At 56.7% G+C, this 8,957-nt stretch overlaps 1 protein-coding gene across 1 annotated transcript in view; it reads right to left on the bottom strand.

Moving 5' to 3' along the window:
* The window catches only part of TAGLN (transgelin), a 158,220-nt gene extending 152,125 nt beyond the window's left edge, over positions 1-6,095 (bottom strand). The window contains exon 1 of the mRNA XM_057384863.1: positions 6,092-6,095. The gene's annotated coding sequence lies outside the window, so the exon portion shown is untranslated. The remainder of the gene's footprint in view (positions 1-6,091) is intronic.
* Between the last annotated feature and the right edge of the window lie 2,862 nt (positions 6,096-8,957).

The following is an 8,957-nucleotide window of genomic DNA, read 5'->3' as shown; positions in this document are numbered from 1 at the left end:
GGGGTACCAGGCTGGGGTGCCAGGCTGGGGTGCCAGGCTGAGGTGCCAGGCTGGGGTGCCAGGCTGGGGTGCCAGGCTGGGGTGCCAGGCTGGGGTACCAGGCTCGGGTGCCAGGCTGGGGTGCCAGGCTGGGGTGCCAGGCTGAGGTGCCAGGCTGGGGTGCCAGGCTGGCAGAGGAGGATCTCGCTCTGCTGAGCCTCCAGCTCTTTGCTCTGCATCTCCTCCCTGGCTGGCGCTGCCTCGAACAGACCGCGAAGGCGCGGGCATATGGTAATGCATATTTAAGTGGTATTTACATTCAACAGTGTCTCTCTGTAGCTCTGTTTTCCTTCCCAAACGCTCTAATTCCTCCCGGCTCCCAGCTGGGGAGGCCGGGGAGGGGTGGGCGCCCTTGGCAGGGCTGAGGGGCTGCGCTGGGCTGCTGCTGCTGTCGGTTCTTGTTCGGGGTGTTCTTTGCTGTCTGCAAGCCCAGAGGCARAGATCCCATTCCTGGGCTGGGAGCTCACACTGCTCTGAAGGGAGAACCACCCAGAAAGCGGCTTTTTTGGGTGAAATACTCGGTGTTTCCAGGAAAACAAGTGGGTTTGCTGGGAGCCGAGCTGGGCTGTGCTGGGTCCTGCCCCAGCCTGGATTCCCCCTGTGCTCCCACCCATCCCTGTCCCTGGGTGATCCTGCTGTGCCAGGATCCCTGCCTGGCACAACCATTGGCACAGGAAGGGCTGGATGTGCCCTGGTGTCTCTCTCCGGCACTTTTACCGATGGCTGAGGAATGTGAAAACCAATTAAGAACAGAGGGGAACTGTTGAGACAAAAAAAATAAATAGCTCCTGTTCCAATTGACTTTGCTCCTTAATCCTGGTGCTCGGGAGCTATCGTTATTCCAAACATACCGGCATAATAATTAAACATAATTACTTGTAGGTTCTGGGCGGGTGACTATCTATACTGAACGCTGCTAATGAAATTTCTATTAAGCACACGCTGACTGGTTAATAAACAATAACAAGGCCGCAGTGTCTGGTCAGGGAAGGGCTGTGCTGTGTCCAGGATGGGCAGGGGGCTGTGCAGCAGCATTCCAGTTCCATTCTTGTGCCATTCCTGGAGAGCTGCTGGGAGCTTTGAGAGCCTCCAACACCCTGCAGGGCCCAGCTGCCCCATCCTCAGCAGCTGCAGGGTCCTCACCAAACAGCTCCTGGCCCTTCAAACACAACCTGGGGTGACCCATGAAAGGCCCTTCAGGGATTTCAGTCTCTCTGTATCGATGTGAAAAGCAAACGTTGGGTAATGAGGACGTTGCCAGAGCTCCAGAGAGAGAAATCACCTGTTTAGCTCAGAACATTTTCCTTGAGAATTAATCCTAATTTAGGATCCAATTATAAACATAGAGGGTAATATAATGGCCTGAAACATTAGTCAAGGCAAATTCTATAATTGATGAGTGCTAATGTGAAACAGTTTGAAAATGAGGACGCATTTTGTTTTTAAATCCTCCCTCCTCCCCCTCCTCTGAGAAATCTGTGGCTTCGGGAGCCGGAGCACTTCAAGAGAACAAAGACCCTTTGAAAGCTCCTTTTTTTCCCCCCTTTCAATGCTTATCTGAAAGGACATCTCTCTCCCCTTAGTTGCTGTAATCATAAAAGCACAGGTGACAAACTGCTTCGTACCAGGCATCATCAATTCCGAGCTGGGGATTTTATAAACACGTTTGTGTCTGTGTGTATGTACACACACAGCAAAGGCAGCGGCAGCGCCGAGGCTCTGTGCCAGAGGATGATCCCTATCAGCCCACCGGGGGAAAGCCAGCCAACAAACTTTTAAGGGACAACTTTAATCTCGGTCTCCCCTGCGGCGGTGATGCTGCTGCGGTGCTGCCGGGGTAGGGATGGGGTGCTGGGGATCCACAGGATCACTGGAAACCTCTCTGCCCTGGTGGATCTGCCAGCGAGGCTTTGCAAACGCTCCACAGCCACATTTTCCTGGGCTGGTAAATACTTTCATCCGTGTTGTGCTTTGTTACWGTGGGAAAAGAAGATAAATTTCATATTAGGACTCAGAGGTGCTCCCATACAATGTTTCTGGGCAGCAAGGGGATGTAGTTCTGTTTCATCAACACTGGCTGATTTTTCCCCTGTCCAGCTCACTCAACCCAGCTCAGACTCTGCTTGGCTTGGGGGCTTTGCTGTGATCCACAGCCGCAGGAAAATGAGGGGTGCAAACCCCCTGATGGACACTGCCCACAGAATGACCCCAAACACGCACAGAACACCCTTTGCTCGTGGAAAAGGGATGGATCTGCAATCCACGTGTTTAAGGGAAAAACAATGGATGCACCCCTTCCCTCCTCACAGCCGTGAGTGAGAAGTGGCTTCTCACAGACCAAACCACGCTCAGAACCCCGAGTTTGCAGCCGGAGCTGCTGTTCCTGGGTGATTCCTGCCCATCCTGGCCGCACTGGGGGTGGAATCCTCGGGGTCAGTGTCCAGCACCCCGACAGAGCGTGGGCAGCATCCCCGGGGCCGGGCAGTGCTGACGCTGGTTTCCAAGGTGACAATCTCCTTCGCCAGCCTTTGAACTCCAAGGTGATTTCTTGTCTCTGAGCAGCACCTCGGACCCGCCGGCGTTTCCTGCGCTGTGCCAAGATGGCTCTGCTGCCCGGGCTGCGCTGCTCTGTCTGATCAACAAAGTGTTTGGGGCAGATAAGGCTGGCTCGGGTTGTCAYACGCTCGGAGAAATAAATATCTGTCTCTGTAGCCAACGTGCTCAGCGGTGTTGAGAAACTTCCTGGGCTTTTCCTCGCGGTGTTTTCCTCCTCCGGGCGGGCAGAGGTGGAATTGGAAGGGAATAAAATCCCTTGGTGTGTCGGGGGCTCTGGAAAAGGGTAAGGGAGAGATGGAGGGATTGGAAAGGCGGTGGAATGCCAAGGGCTGGAATCAAACTGAGCACCCCAGAGTCTCAGGGGGGCAATGGGGTGGGGGGAACCCGTTACTGCACTGGGGGGTGCTCTGCCCCTCGCTCCAGCACTCACAGCCATCTTCCCTCCGGCTTTTATCTCCAATCTTTTGTGAATGGTAAAAAGAGAAAAAATCCGAGGAGGTTGAAAGTCGTTCTTTAAGGACAATTTTATTGTTGCTTCGCTGTCTGAGTGGCTGAATGCGCTCACAATTCAGTGCCAAGCAAACACCTGAACTGTCTGAGCTCAGCCAGCTTTGATCCCCGGCACAAGTGGAACAGCACAAGTGGAACAGCACACCCGGCCCGCTGTGTCCGCTCTCCCAGGGCGGCTCCCACAGCCCTCGCACGTTCGGCATTGTTCTGCCAGGTTTGTTTGTCACCCCCGGGGGCTGCAGGACCCCACATCCCCAGCGGGACAGCAGGAGCTTGTGCCGCACTCCCTGGATGGGAATGATGGACTCCCAACCGGGGGGAGCGGTGTGATCACATGGAATCCAGCAACCTCTGGATCCCTTGGTTCAAGGACAGGTCTTGGAGYTCTTTTGCTCGTGTCTTTTTGTGTCCATCTCTCCGATTTCTGTCATTCAGTCTCTCCCAGGGGTGGGGATGCTCTCAGTGGCTGCTGCGCTCTGTCCTCGCTGGGGCTGCTGCACGCAGAGCATCTCCCCAGAAACACCCAGAGGGAGAAGCTCCATCCCCTGACAAATCCGAGCCTGTGAGAAGGGGCTGGGGAAGCTCTGCCAGGAGACCCCTTCCTGGGGGTTAATTCAGCCTTAATCTCAGGCTCAGCGAGTCAGGGGTCGCTGCTCCTCTTTGCAGGACAAGATAATCTCCTTATCTGCGAGCCCATCGAGCTGCCGCAGCCCTTCAGCCTGCGGAGAATTAGTGTGAGCTATCAGGGATTACACCCCGAGCCTGCCCTCCCCGAAACCTCCCGAGCCCCAGGGAGCTGCTGGGGGAAGCTCTGCCGAGTGCTGGGGGAGGCAAACAGTAAATCCCTCCTGCTGCACTTTAAATCGCCTCGTTCCGTCCCCTTGAGCGCGTGTGGGGGTGTTTGTGTGGGTCGGGAACGGGGCTGAGCTCGGACACGGACCGGGGACACTTTCCGAACCATCCGGCTCTGGGTGACTCCAATGGAGGCGATTCCAAACCCGCTGTTCTGAGTTTTAGAGCCATTCCCTGCACCAAGAGGGGCTCAGCCCCCCCTGCTTTTCCCTGCACGTTCCCCCAGCGCTCAGCACCGCACGGCGCCGGAGCGTTCCGCACTCAGAGGAGCTTTTGGCTCCGGCTCAGGGTGTCAACAGCCTCAGCTCATCCAGGGAAGCATCCAAACAGAGTGCCCAAGGCGCCAGCCAGCCCGTGCTGTGGATCTGCCATTYCAGCTCTGCGCTCCTGCGCTGCAGCCTCCGTGAGACGCTGCCCAAAAGCGAGGCTTTTTGGGGAGGGCGCTCAGAAAACTCCACTTTGGAGCCCCGTGGAGCTTGGAGGAGGGAAGGGGATGCAGGAAGGGGATGCAGGAAGGGGTCAGCAGGGCTCAGGCGGGGGATGCTGCTGCAGGGATGGTGGCAGGTGAAGCTGCCTGCGCCGCAGGGAACTCTCGCAGCGCACGGTGATTGCTGTGGTGTCAACGCTTCTCCTTTCCCCCTCCGTGACATCCCTTTGTGAGGCGGCTTCAAAGAGACTTCTCCCCCTTCCCCTCCCTTCGGAAGGTGTGTATGAAACTTTAATTACAGTAGCAGTGTTTAAAGGGATGGTTACACCTGCTGAACAGGCAGCAGTCACAGGAGCACACGGGGAAACATCAGGGTGACAAAACTTCGCCGGCGCGATCCTGGTGCGTCGGGTTCCCGTTTGTGAGGGAGATCAGGCCKTGCCCTGTGATAAATGTCTAAATGAGGTGCTCAGACAAGTCAGATGTGAAGGAAGGAACTGATTTATCCCTCATAGCAGTGTTCTGGCACYGCTGCCAATAAACCTGCGGATGACAAACTCCCGCTCCTGAGCATCGCTCTGCTCCGAGCTGGCGACAGAGGAGGGGACGAGCCAGTGCTGGTTTTAATTCCTGCTTCAAGACCACAAGCCTGTGWTTTCAGGGGCTGGGTTTGGGGCAGTTCTCCCGTGCTGGTTCCCCTCTCCCTGATYTCCCTGCATTGCCAGTCCCTGGGGTGCAGACTGGGGCCTCCTGCCTGGCTTTTGCAGGTGTTCACTTCACAAAAAGGAGGATTTTACACACCAGGAGATCAAGGGGTGAGGCGGGGAGCGACTGGCCCGAGGTGATTTGGGGAGTCAGTGGTGACTGGGGCTGTTTGTGCCTCTCCCACGGCTGGCACAGTGAGCCCGGGCAGGTGTGGCACCAGGCTCGGCAGTGTGGTGCACAAAGTGACATTCGAGGACAATGTGGCAACTTATTGCTGAGCAGAGGGGAATAAATCTGCAGCGCTGGGTGGAGGCACAGTGCTGTAAAGCAAAGAGCCAATATAACAGTCTCCATAACACCATTAGTCTGGGAGCAAGGCAGTTGATATAGAAGGAGAGATGGCATGAGCCAACAGGTCCCCACTTTATTTTTTGCCCGTGTTTAATACAGTGTTCTGGAGCTGCTCTCTATGCTCAGCGTGTTTTATTGTTTTGCTCACCCTGAAAGAAGAACTGCTGGGGATTTGATAAATGGATGGAAGCGCTGGGCTGGCWGTGCTGCAGCTTTTGTGGGTGTTCCAAGCCACAGAGCCGATCCCTGGGCATCCCTTTCTCTGCTGCTCMTGTGTCCAGGGCTCATCCTGACTCTGCTGGCACCCAGGATGGCATTTGGAGCCAGCCCAGCATTGAGTTAATTCAGTTACTGATTCTGTAGATGAAGGGAGCTGGGGGACTGAGGAGGAGGATGGCACTCACAGAAATTTCCACTTCCCTGGAAAGGACATGGATCCCCGATTATCTTCCCTTGATGTTGGAGCCAGGGCTGGATCCGCCTGGGCACTCTTGGCTCAGTTTTGCCCCTCCAAAATGCCTGACAGGATAACGAGGAATCCCGGGGTGTCCCTGGGCTCTCCCCTGCTCTTTCCCAGCTTGGTGTGGGGCTCTAAACSCTGGGATCCACCCGGGCTCGGTGTGACCACAGCAGTGAGGGGCAGCTTTGCACAAGCGGCTGAACAAACCCCGCCAGAAAGAGCCGGGGAAAGGCGCTCCCGACTGAGAAAGCAATTTTGGAAGACAAATGTAATCTGCGGATCTGAATATCCACAAGTGAAACAGGGGGGGAAGATAAAAGGAGCAAGAAGTCAGGGAATCCAAGCAGCGCCGGGTGCACTTCAAAGGGGAAGGGAGCTGGYTTATGGATTTACCGGCGGTCGCGGCTGTGCCGGCGCGGAGCAGGGAGCCAGCATGGGAGAGAGCCGGGCACGCAGAGGAAAGGGAATTTGAAAAGCAAAATTTCAGACGCCTGTTTCCCCCTGGGTGAAATTACACAGAGAAATATTCTGGCAAAATACGAAAGGGACTGAGATGAAAGCGGAGCCCAGAATATACATTGCAAATGGCATCTGGCCGGGAGGGACAGCGGGGCTCTGCTGGAGGGGGGGCCGAGCTCTGGGGGCCAGAGACAGCATTTGCAGAGCTGTGGAGAGCTGGAGGGGCATCAGCTGTGCTCAGGGGCTGTGGAGAGGTGATAACTGCCCCTCGGAACGCCCCACTCATCTGGGGCTCTGGGGGTATTGATTAGAGCTGGGCAAACCCCACAAAAATGTTCTGGGGATGCTCACGGGAATCTGGGGTGCAGAAGGATCTGCTGGGCAATGACACAGAGCCAGGGGATTGAACCCTCCCGGCTGCAAGAGGCACGGGCGGGGCAGGGCTGGCAGTGKCCTCYGTGATGTCCCCAGCGGAGGATGGRTGGGGACAGTGGGGACAAACCCTCCGGAGCGGGACCTGCCCCGTGTGAGCGCCCAGGAGAGGGAGGGCTCGGAGCAGAGCGGGCAGGAGCGGGTGCAGAGAGGGAACAAAGGCACCCCGGTGGCTCGGGAAAGGTTGCCTTTGCTCGCGGCTGAAAGCGCCGGGCAATAATAATCAAGATTTATCGCTCGGCAATCACCATAGCAACATCAAAACACAAGTGGGAGAGAGATGTTCCCCGGGGGGCTCCCTGCATCTCCTCCCGCCGCCGCTCAGCTCCAGGATGGAAGGGAAGATGGGTTGGTGGGGCAGGAAGGAGCTCTCCCAGCGCCCTGGAGCTCTGTCCTGACACCCGGGTCATTCCCTCAGATCCGGGGTGGATCCACTCCCACCCAAGGGTGCTGCCTGCTCCTGGGGACACTGYTGTCCCCTGCCACCTCCCTTTTGGGTGCCAGCCATCTGCAGGGTGCGAGCAGTGTGTGGAAAGGAGGAAATGCTGGATTTCCTGGCTCCTCGGGCTGCTCCAGAGGGGGTTGTGGGTTCCTTCCTGGCACCGGGACTGGCACCAGAACCGTCCTGCTGCCACTGGGCAGCTCCAGAACGATGAACGCTCGCCTTGCTGGCACCATCTCCAGCCCCATCCCTGCTACCAGAGCCGCTAAGCCTCCATAAATATGCTTTTATTAATCAAGCAGTGTTTGCTTAGCATAAACCAACTCCCCTGCTAAATGGCTGCAGGAGCAGCGCGTGGTTCACCGCCGTGACTCAGGGCTGCCTGCGAGGGCACCATCCATCTCTGCTSCTCGCTGCCAGCTGCCTCGGGAGCCCCGGGCACAGCCCTGGCTCCATCCCCGCTCCGGGGTCTGGGAAAGGCTCCCCAGGGCTGTGCTGAGAGCGGGATCAATGCTGTGTGTGAAGGTGATGATTGACCCTCCAGCAGGAACCACCGGCATCCCTCTGATCCCCAAAGGGTGGACCAGACCCACCCTGAGCCTGGGGATATCCCTGCATGGTGAGGAGCAGCCATGGCCAGGCTTTTCTCTCTGGAGAGCACACAAAGGGGGGACCTTTGCAGGGGCTGCTGCTTTTGCAGCTTCTGGAGAGATTGGAATGGGGGGAAAAAGCATTTCTGCCCTGGAAGGGGCAGCCAGGCGATGTCTGCCGGGAGAGGAGCTGCARGCTGCCGGCTCCTCCGCTCGCTGATCCAGTGCCAGGCTGCAGGGGCTGAAGCAGCCTGTGGAGTTAGCAAAATCCTTTATTTTACATTTGATATCTTGTTCAGATCAATAAGGATTCCTTGAGCAATTCGGGGGCTTGTAGTCTCCTGATTAGCTGTCCCTTTATCCAGTTAGATTTTTCTTATCTAGAGTAATTGTTGTTCCAGAGAACATCTACGGCTGCAACATGACCTTACCGGCAAGGGTACGGCTCCCCGAGAAATACAGCTCCCCACGCCGGGCCCTCCCTGCCAGCCCCTCCGCCTTATCTCCCTATAAATTGTTGCTGCGAGCTTTTGTTGCCTTCCCAAGGTGAGCCGGGGCGATCCGGAAGGCAAATAAATAAATCTCCATTGCTGAAAGGCCTCGGCGGTGGCCGTGGGGAGGAGGAGGAGGAGGAGGAGGAGGAGGAGGGATGTTTCCTGCGGCTGCTGCTGTCCTGCAGGCTCTCTCCAGGAGATCTCTGCTCCGGAGTTTTTTATTCACCACTGTGGCTCCTCTGACTATTCCCAGCCCCGGCATCTTCGGTGGGTTTGTGCTCCAGCCTCAGATTGGAAATAAATTGATGGCTAAAATAAAACCCCTCTGCAGACGGGAGGGTGAGGGGTGAGGGAGGGGAAGGGGGTGCAGGGAGGTTGAACATTTTGGTTTTCCCTTTGGGACGCTCCTGGACCCCGGCACTGCCCTTTGCCCGGTGGGAATGTGGAGCCTTGGGTCTTCCACCCGGATTTCATCTCTCCCTTCCAATGGGGTCTCTCATTTTCCCTAAGCAGTTAATGGAAATTAATGCAGGGCTGACACTAAAGGAGAGTCGACAGCAGCCCCTCAAATGCCACCTGACACCGGCAATTCCTGGGAAACAAACAACTCCATTAAATTCCCTGCGTGCGGGAGCGGCCG

Source organism: Malurus melanocephalus, unplaced genomic scaffold (assembly GCF_030028575.1).
Source record: "Malurus melanocephalus ecotype Western Australia unplaced genomic scaffold, MMel_1.1 scaffold_751, whole genome shotgun sequence".
NCBI classification, from domain to species: domain Eukaryota; kingdom Metazoa; phylum Chordata; class Aves; order Passeriformes; family Maluridae; genus Malurus; species Malurus melanocephalus.
Note: the sequence above shows the minus strand (reverse complement) of the source record. Positions and strands in the feature narration are given on the sequence as shown.